Source organism: Phyllobates terribilis, unplaced genomic scaffold (assembly GCF_046119375.1).
Source record: "Phyllobates terribilis strain yellow unplaced genomic scaffold, ASM4611937v1 Scaffold_4__5_contigs__length_816908805, whole genome shotgun sequence".
NCBI classification, from domain to species: Eukaryota; Metazoa; Chordata; class Amphibia; order Anura; family Dendrobatidae; genus Phyllobates; species Phyllobates terribilis.
Genome location: NW_027362764.1, coordinates 643,085,582 through 643,095,256, shown reverse-complemented (window position 1 = coordinate 643,095,256; position 9,675 = coordinate 643,085,582). Strand labels below are relative to the sequence as shown.

At 39.2% G+C, this 9,675-nt stretch overlaps 1 protein-coding gene across 2 annotated transcripts in view; it reads left to right on the top strand.

The window, feature by feature from the left end:
- The first annotated feature begins 705 nt into the window (after positions 1 to 705).
- Positions 706 to 9,675, top strand: part of SULF1 (sulfatase 1) — a 157,711-nt gene continuing 148,741 nt past the window's right edge. The window contains exon 1 of one of the 2 annotated variants that reach the window (XM_073679419.1): positions 706 to 971. The gene's annotated coding sequence lies outside the window, so the exon portion shown is untranslated. The remainder of the gene's footprint in view (positions 972 to 9,675) is intronic. The other variant, XM_073679420.1, reaches the window with a different exon arrangement.

Genomic DNA, 9,675 nt, shown 5'->3' with positions numbered 1-9,675 from the left:
CAGCTAATTTAGTCGCCATTTCTGTTCCCACAGGGATTTTCATCCTACTTGTCCTGACTTCCACATTGATGGATCTCACAGTTTTGCTAGAAACAGATATAACCAGGAAACTGCAGGGTAGATTTTAACTATGTAACAAGTGAGAATTACTCAAGGAGTTATTATGATACAGGAAAAATAGATGTGTTTGTACCCTGTTAGCCAGTGGATAGAAAAATATTACAATTTGAAGGTATCAACTCTCAAATTGAAATCTTTTTCAAGGAGTTATGTTAGAGGTAAATGCTCTTTATGATCATCTACTGCTGGATACAGACCATAGATGTAATGAGTGGTGTGCCAAGTCACAGAAGCCAAGCCCTGCAGTGTCTGGCCACTGAATGCTGAGTGCATGGCCCAGGTTGCATCTTACACAGGACTGCAGGGAGCAGCAGAGAAGGTGCTGGCCTCCAGGGATCAGCTCACAGCACCCTATTACCCTAGATCTGCCCCCAAAACTGTGCATCCAAAAAGTGTACCCCTCAAAGGAAATGACCCCCCTATAACCATAAAAGGATGATTTCAGTTGTAAAGGGTCCTAGTGGTCCCAGGGGATTGCAGGGGGGTTGCTGTGAGAATGAACACAAGTGGCCATCAGATGTGATCACACCCTCTGTACCTTCCCCAGCCAGCACCTCCCTCCCTCCCACTCACTCACTCACACTCTTCTTATAGAGCTCCCCTCTCCCTAGCTCAGGTTACTTGTGTGCAGACCTGCAGCTAGAGAAGACACATCCAGCCCCAGTGCTTGGATTGGGCAGCCTGTCCTGACATAGCAGAGTGTGCTGAGTGCTGCAGGACGTGTTTCAACAGATGGTTGGGGTTAGAGTGTGTCATCACGTTGGAGTGGGGATTAGAGCAGGGAGGCTGCAGTGCTGGAGCTGTGTGGTCTTCTGCAAGTGAAGGGGAGACACCAGGAGAAGCTTCTTCAGGTACAGTGCAATGTCTTCTAGTCCTTCCTGCTGCAGGAGGTGCCGGCTGAGTGCCGGCTGTGTGTGTGTGAGTGCAGCCTCCTCTCCCTGCTCCCAGGGTCTCTTGTTTGCTCTGGAGCCCCGGGGAAGGACATACATACATGCAGGCTCAGTTTACCTGCTGGCCCAGGCTCTGAAGGGTTAAAGAAGAACTTACTGAATTATTCAGAAGTGTTTGTCACCAGTTCTTCAGTGATTAATCTGCTGTCAGGACTTTGTGTAACTTTTTTATAGAGTGGATACAGTAATAACAATAAATTGGGATCATGTAAATATTGTTATTAGACAGCAAAGAGTAAAGTAGCTTGTATTAGGATAGAAGTATCGGGAGTATGACTATAGATGGTGGATCTGTTACTGTGTCACTATTCCAGCTGCATACATCTCTGAGTTATTGAAAGAAGTAAATCAGCAGTCCCATGCAAAAAAAGAAATGTGATATTACATTAAGTTGGGACAAATGACAAATGCAGCTCCATAAATAGCTAAATGCATGTTGTTGGTGTATTGAGTTACAAAAATGCAGTTCCATGCAAAACAATCACTTAGTGTAATATGTAATAGGTCAGGACTACTGTAATCTGCTTCATCTGGATAGAGAGAGGAGAGCTGACTTGTATGTGTAGTGTAATTACTGAGTTAAGATCATATAGCAGGTTCATCTGCAGTCCTAAGTTAAAAAAAACATTGAGTTGGGACAAATGCAGCTCTCCTAAATCTACATAAATAGCTAATTGTATGTAGCAGAGCTGTTTGTGTATTGAGTTAAAATAATGCAGAAGGATTATCTGCAGTCCCATGTAAAACAATTTTTTTGTAATATGCAATCGGTGGGGAATATTGTAATCTACTACATCTGAATAGAGGTAGAAGAGCTTACCTGTATGTGTATTGTAATAATAAGATAATATAGCAGGTTCATCTGCAGTCCTATGTAAAACCATTCATTGTAATCTCACACTGAGTTTATTCAGATTTCTGAGGTAGACCTGCTAAATCTAAAGATACCTGTGACAGAGATGACTGGTAGGCATTGTGTTAGTTTGTATTATTTTAACTCCACTATCCATCCATCTATCTATCCATCTCTTTCTTCCTTTCTATCTATCTATCTATCTATCTTGTAGAAATTAATAATTGTCTGCTCATTTAAAAGATGTGATAATATTTTCTAATTGACAATTGCATGCAGTCATATCTCTAATCATTCTGGAAGATGCTGGTGACTATTCCCTTAGCCTGCAGTCTTTGAGTGGCATTTTCTTCATGATTCACCATGATTGATGCTACAGAAGGATAACTGATTGTTACAGTGCATTCCTCACCAGAGTACAATAAATGGTTGTAATGTAAGGGTTAAGTGCCTCTTGGACATAGAGGAAATAGCTGGTGTTTTGTTGTCACACATCATTAGTACAGTATTATGTTCCCCCAGACCACATATAATCAGACACAAGAGGCAGTCATTATGTGTTTATTTACTTTCCTGTAAAGTGTAAATTCTGGATAACAATGTCTCATATCTCCTTCCAGTCATTGGGCTTCTCATATCCTGGGCTGGCTGTGAAGACTGACATGCTTTGATGGTAGTGGATTGTATGCAGTGTAACATTGCTACCTGGTGTCTTTCATTTATAAGTTAGTATTGTGTATATTTGGTTGGCTGATATCTGCTAAATAAGATCCTCCTCTCTGGGGACAGTGGTACCAAATCCCCAATGTATCATTATTCAGAATTAACATTGTGTGAATAAATGGCCTGTGACATCTTACCTGAGCTGCGCAGGTAATTCAGCTTTATTATTTATGCCTGTCACTGGATCTACCGGCATGTGTTTCTCTTGGTGTGTCAGGGCTTGTTTCTTTATGGCTCAGGGGCTGCTTCTGATTGCAATGTAAGGCAAGATGACAAATGTTATCAAAGGTGAAAAATGAATCAAATGTTCTCACTGTGTTCGGCTGGGATAATATACCTAAGTGCAAAACGAAATATTCTACATTTCTCATGTTTATAAAAAAAATATATAACATATGGCTGAACTTTGATAAAATGGCTTAAGGATGTACAAAATCCCTAATATAAGGCCTGTGCAATGGGGATCATGTATAGAAAATATTGCACAATACATTGTGCGACTGCTTAACAATGGCACATACTGAATACTGATCTCACAAATGAATTCAGAACATCTTGTAACTATGAAAGGTTTATGCCATTTAACTACAGAAAACTCAGAAATGTGGTCTCATATGTGACTTCTTCTGGACATGATGTCACATTTATGGGAATATATGTTGTCAATTGAAACAAACCTTTACCATATTTTGTAATAAATTATAGACGTGTTTCTAAATCCCAGAGACTTATTACTTGACCCTCATGATTTATATGTTACAGATTTAAGTCTTGTAGAATTCTCCGTATTTATGGTATAAGCAGTTACTAGCTTGTGCAAATAGATATAGGCGCATATAGAAAATAGAAATCACCATTATAAACCTTTTGTAGCTTTTTTTTAGGACTCAAAAGTATGGATCAGGGGGACACATATTTTGGGGATTTCTTTTGAGTAATCCTACGGGAAAAACAGTAAAGTTACAATTTTCTTGCTAGTTCACATGGATGAACAGGTTGTAATATACATTGTCTCTGCTCTTGTAATGTTGCATATAATTTATTGAATAGTCTCTGGGATATTTATTATGAACCACTTGTCATGTGTTTTTGCTGGATGGCAGAAAGTTAGGGACAAACATTTAGGAGAGGGGCCACATGGCATTACAGGTTCCCCATTCTAGGTCAGGAAGGTCCAACTATTTTTCTCTTACCTTCTACCTATTCTTGTAGCAGGAAGGATTGATGAATGGCATTTTGGTTTTTGTCCCTTGTTCATGGTACAGTGTACTCAAGCTCCCTACACTCATTGGCACATTAGGATAAGCTGGTTGCCCCCCACTCCCTCCATTCTCATTGGGCTTCAATGCAAACATTCAGTACATATACCCCTAAAATACAGCACACAGACAAGCTTGAGTCATGTAGTATCAAAATTCTTGCAATATTCTATTGATGGTCTTGTGCCAAAATGATGTTGCATTACATTATCTTACCAATGCAAAGGCTACATATAGTAACACTACCAATATTATAGAGAATGGCTGTCTAATCTTTACATAGACGATACTTGTAGTGCAAAAAATCTCATAGATACTGCAAAAACCCCAGAATTGACATTTACAATGTCCATGATTCAAAGAAATAATTCTTCCAATAGCTGCTCTTAGAACACAAGTGGTCGATATTTCCACTGCTGGTAGATTCGCTGCAAATCTATGGACTCAGTTGCCGTTTTCACTTATGCAATGGAAAATATGACATTTGTGGTGAAATTCTGCTGTATAAATTGACATGCTGCAAATTTAAAATCTGCATTACAGGTCAATTTTCAAACAGAAACCATATGGATTCTTTCTCTGCTGTGTTTGGATGAGGATTACTTTGGTGCTACTGTAGGATGCTGAGGATTTTGTGCCCAAAGAATGGTACCGAAAATTTCCAGCATATCCACGTGATGTGAACATGGCCTTACAGTCCAAAACTTTATTCCAGACATTGATCTTTTTTTACCTGTGCTCACAAGTGCCAGATGAGGACTTTACCAGCTTGAATAGTTTAATATTTAATAGCATGTGGTTTGTCAGTGAAGTGAAATACACAAGATACATTTACAGACAAATATTTAGAAACTCCATAAAACAGTGGTGAATAATAATAATACTGCAGGTTGCTACTTAATCCCAGACTACAATGAAAAGTGACCCTAGTCACTGATTAAAATGAGTAAGTCCTAAGGTAATTAGAAGCTTAGATCACTCCACAACATTAAGCTTTGGTGTACAAATAATTATGATTTTTACTTTCTACTGTATATTAGCCTTTCTCCAGTTTTACATGGCTACTTAGTTGGGTTTTGTGTTGCTATAGATGTTTTCATGTATAAAGAACACATCCATCCATACCTGAGAGCTAGCGTTACAGTGCCAGCTATGCGAAGAGCATTGTCTCAAGGATACTGGTATTTCAATTCGTGATATCACATTATTAGCGGTTAAGTCTCTGTCAATCTTACTTAGAGAGAACAGATTTGGTTTCAGAAAGCATTCTGCTGTTTCACAGAGATTGACATAGAAGCAAAGTAACACATGACAGCAAAATTTAGATAAGCACGTGAAGTATGATCAGAAACGTGGTGTGTTCTGCTTTTTAAAATTCAAGTTGTACTTTCCTGGGGGATTAAGTGTATGGTATACTTAGCTATCCACTTTAACCATGTAAATCATTCCAAGCATTTTCTAAGTGTCCTATTAAGCATTGAGCATGTCATATAGAGGTTACTTCATTTAACTCCCTTTATTAACTGGAGCATGGATCTGCTGCTAAGTCATGCCACCATGTATTATACCTTTCATTTGAATTGTCTTAGTGATTTTTCATCTGTATTACCACGTTTTCCCTAGTAGTGGCCACTCTAGGAGAAATGTAAGGCAGCCCCTCAGCTATTCAGATTTCCAGACCCTTAAAGGGAATTTGTCTGCAGGTTTTTGCTACTTCATCTGAGAGCAGCCTGATGTAGGCAAAGAGACCCTGAATCCAATGATGAATCACTTAGATTACTGGGTGCAGCCGATCTGACACAATCAGAGTTTTTAGATTTAGCAAGCAGCAGAGCTGTGGAAGCTAACCCCGCCCACACCAGGCTCTCTGTGCACATAGTTATAGATATGAGGTGTTTATCACAGGAAGGGGTGGAGTCAGATTAGCAAGCACATACTGCTGTGACTTCTGCAGTCTAGACAATGATAATCACTAGGTCCTAAAACCTTCAGTCTAAGTAAACAGCAGCACACATATGGACATGTGACACATCGTTGAAATCTGTGTTATAACCCCTACCTCATGAAGTCCTCAGATTACATAGCAAAAACCTGCTGACAGATTCCCTTTAATTTGACTTGGCAACCCATAGTATACAACAGCTGATTTGTGCTTTCTTAAGGGTAGCATATCAAGGGTATCTTTGGAGCCCAACTTGTTACTCTTTCGAAACAAAGTCCATGATTGTTCAAAAGTGATACATTTACAAGCTGTATGTCATCCAATTTACATTGATCTCATCGACATTATGGACGAGCCCCTATACAATTATCTGTTATTGCAACTGGTCCAGAAATGTGCTGGTCGCTATAAATGCAACATACCAACACTTTGTAAGTGTACAGTTACCCACAGCAAAATATCAATGTTTAGCCTGTTGATTGACACCAACTTGGCAAAGAAACAACTCTGGGTTTGGCTTTTGTCATTCCTTTTTTTATTATTTTTCTTGCCAGTAACCCAATGTAAGGCTGTGTGCCCACGTAGCGTTTTTCAAGCATATATGCTGCGGAATTTCCGCAGCGTAAACGCTTGAAAAACGCATGTAGATCCGCACCCCATGGTCCCCAATGGCATTCCGCAATGTCAATGCCCATGCTGCGGATTTTTCCGCAGCATATATGCTGCAGTCAAAAATCCGCAGCATGTTCATTAATTTTGCGGAAGCGCAGCGGAATCAATGTGCGGATGGTACCCAAGTCTGGAGGAGAGGAGACTCTCATCCAGACCTGGGTACCAAAGAACCTGTAAAAAAAAGAAAAAATAAAGTTTATACTTATCTTATGATGTTTTCCCTCCGTCGCGCTGTTGTCTGAAGGACCTGCCACGTCATTGAGTCATGTGACCCACCACATGACTCAATGACGTCACCGCAGGTCCTGCACACAACAGCGTGAGCCGCTCAAGACTCCGGACGGGGCAGAGAATGCATCGGAAGGTGAGTATAAAGTTTATTTTTTTATTTTTTACCATTCTGAACAAGTTGTCAAGCACTTTTCCAAGTGATGCTTGGAGAAGTGCTTGATAACCCGCATGCAGAAATGCATGCAAAGACGCCTCACAAACGCTTCTACCTGGCGGGAAAACCGCATGTAATATCCGCATGCGATTTTCCCGCCAGGGAGAAGCGTAAAAAATATGCTTCAGGTCCGCAACGTGGGCACATAGCCTAACACATATGGTGCATTTTATTAGATTGCAAAGTGCCTCTAACCCTGGTTGTACTGGATAAAATGCAGTTGAGTGCTATGGAATACATAATCTCCCCCGGGCTTATCTGTTTTGTGGTATGTTACAGAAATTCAAAGTGAGAACTTGAAACGCACAGATTATACAAGAATGAACTAACAAACGTATCTTCTGGTTTATGTGCAAAGTTCTGACACTGACATTTTTGCTAACTTTATCATAAAATTTCACCATTGGTACAAAACTAATCTTTCTACATACTTATTTAACAATTAGTAATTTTGGTTTATGAGCATTACTTTCTGGAACTAGTATTAGGCAGTGAAAATTGGTGTATTTGGATGCCTTCATAATAAGTTCCAACTGGTAATTTTTTTGGAAGAAGTTGTGGTATTACCAAAAATATTTTGCTTGGTAAAAAAAAATGAAAAATATTTTAAATTACTGTTCCTTTAAGAAGCTTGCCACTTTTACACAAATATCTTCAAGAGTACCCTTCAATTAATAATTTTTTCATAAATCAATAGTAGATGTGAAATAAAAAAAAAAGTAATATATCTTATCGGAGAAGTCTGCTGCTTTCTCCTCCTTAACTGATGATTCATTCTCAATATTCTTAATTCTCAGCTAAAATTTGTCTTCGATGAATAATGATTTTCCTATTGGTGGTGACACTTGGTGCTCATAAAGTTCTATGGAGAACTGTAACTGTCATTTTAGTGGAACTTGCAACAGAATGTGTGTCTACTTCTAGCTTCTCCCTCTCCATAAAATTGTAGACACCAACTTTCATCACCCAACTCAATAATGGGGAAATCTGTCTTCATTGAATTCAGATTTTACCCATAAACTGAGAGCCAAAGATCAATGCAGGAGAAAGAAGCAGATTTCTCTTATCAGATATATTAGAAATGTTCTTATTTTCATGTGTACTATTAAGTTATAAAGTACAAGTTAAAATAACTGTTACTCTTTCAGTATGTAGTAGAGTAAAGTCTATATACATTGCAAATGGTGATGAATTTTTGCTTAAAATAAGCGATAATAAAAAAAATAAAATTAAATTAAAAGTGCACTTACTAATGCAATTCATAGAAATGTATGGTCATATGAAAATAACGTTAATGAATAAGTAGGGATTACTCAATGACTTTAGATAAATGCAGATGGACAAAGGTTATATTGTCAGAGACTGTGTACATTAAAGCTCTGGCTCAAAGCAGACTGTGACTGTACAAAGATGGCAACAAATGTGTGTGAAAGTGGTCCTATATCTGAGGTACTCCCTGATTTCTTTTTCTTCTATGCAAGCCTCTTGTTTTCTGGGTGTGACTACTTCTTGTAGCACAAGTCAGAAGCTAAGCTTCTTTTAGCGGCTATGGAGTTATCATTTGGTGAAACAATTGCAAATACTTTATAGAAATTGAAGGCTTCTTGTCACGATTCCACCACTCACGGTGTCCTATGGACGCTGTGAATGACTGCTCTGCCACCCTATCGGATTGAGGGCTTGCTTTGCTGCCAGGAATGAGAGTGACAGCTCTACCGCCCAATCTGAGGCAGAGGTGTGCGAATTATAAATGACAGCTCAATCGTCCGATCTGTCATGGTCTATGGGATCTCCACTAGGTGTTATCCATTCTGTGTGATTACAGGTCTATTTAGCACTCTGACAATTGTCAGACCATTGCCAATTGTAGCTTTGCTCAAGTGGTGTGTGTATTTGCTCTGTGCTTGGAGTTGGATTCTGATCTCCGTTGCCCATCTTGGCTTTACCTTTGACCATCCGTTTGACTTACCCCTTTGTCATGATCCGCTACCTTCCTAATTCTCTGACCTCGAACAGTTACCTGACTACTCTTTTATCTTTTCCCTTTGTCTATTATGAGCCCTTTTATTACTGACCCAGACATTTTGTCTATCCTGCCTCACGGTAAGTCTGTGAGTAGTTACTAGCTTTACCCTTCTTACTTGCCTTTCCCTTCTCAATTTCTGTAGATCCTCATTTAAAGGCAGTCTGTCATCAGGTTTTTGCTGCTTAATATAAGAGCAGCATAAAGTAAAGAAATAGATCCTGATTGCAGCGATGTGTCACTTACTGGGCTGCTTGCTGTAGTTTTGATAAAATCACTGTTTTATCAGCAGTGAATTATCACTAAAGGACTAGAGAACCTACTGCCATGTAGGCACAGTCTCCTCTGGAAGCAGTTCAGGGAGAGTTGATCTAGGAGGGAGAGTTTAGATTAGAGCAGACATATAGGCAGTGTTTAATTGCTATTGCAGTACTTGTATATCGCTGCTGCATCATTAAAACAAAAGTCCTTTTCAGGGCTACATACTGTCCTCTCTCTAGTAAAACCGCTATTACCTGAATTCAATGTAGGGGTAGCTGGTGGAGGGGGGGATAGTTTTGGATTAGATGCATATAGGCAGAATTTCTTACCTTACAGTCCTTCTATAAGTATACTGCTGCTGACACCTAAAAACAAAAGTCCTTTTCAGGGCTGCATATTTTCTTTTTCCAATTAATAGAGGAAAGTT